Genomic DNA, 720 nt, shown 5'->3' on the forward strand with positions numbered 1-720 from the left:
AACTGAATAACAAGCCCAAATGGCTGAAACTCTCACTTTAAATGCCATCTTCAGTTAAAGACAAAAGAGAATATTGAAGGTAGTGGTTTGGGACTTCAAAGGGGAGGAAGGCGGTTGACATGGAGATGGAAAAGCACATGTTTGGTAAATAAGTATTGCTGGGCCATGCAGAGACAATGGGACACAGAGTGGAATTTTTTTTTTTTTCCCCTGTGTCCCAGCGCTTGAGGATAGAACCCGCGGAATGGAAGCCGCCGGTACCGAAGACATGACGCGGAGGGGGCCGAAGCCCTTTCCCTCTACCTCCGTACATTACTCGGACCGAGACCGCACGCCTAATCCCCGCCAAGAAAAGGAGCGTTACAGAGTGGAATTTTAACAAAGAGACTTTGCTAGGCTCCTCCCTGTCTACACACCTAATTCACTCTATAGTTATCTACGGTGCTAACGTCTTTTCTGGAACACATCCTCTATCTACATTCTTTTAGGCAGTTAGGAGGAAGGTCAAAGCTTTTTCCTGAATCTTTTGGGCCTTGATGTTTTCCAGTTCGAAATAGTCTGCATGCCAAAGAGACATTTTGGGGTAGCAAGTGTGGCTCCCCTACAACTTGAATTACATTCGTTTATAATTTTTTTATTTGGGAACTGGCATGGCCAGTTTCTAACAAAAGGGGGAGCCAGTGGCCATGCTAAGGAGTGAGTGGGCAAGGCTCAGACCTT

General features: G+C 46.1%; 1 non-coding gene across 1 annotated transcript; it reads right to left on the bottom strand.

Annotated features, from left to right (window-relative positions):
* Positions 1–210: 210 nt before the first annotated feature.
* On the bottom strand, positions 211–359 carry LOC115864227 (small nucleolar RNA SNORA57). The gene has a single exon (XR_004043862.1). It is a non-coding gene; the product is annotated as a small nucleolar RNA SNORA57 (small nucleolar RNA).
* Positions 360–720: the final 361 nt, after the last annotated feature.

Source organism: Globicephala melas, chromosome 12 (genome assembly GCF_963455315.2).
Source record: "Globicephala melas chromosome 12, mGloMel1.2, whole genome shotgun sequence".
Taxonomy (NCBI): Eukaryota; Metazoa; Chordata; class Mammalia; order Artiodactyla; family Delphinidae; genus Globicephala; species Globicephala melas.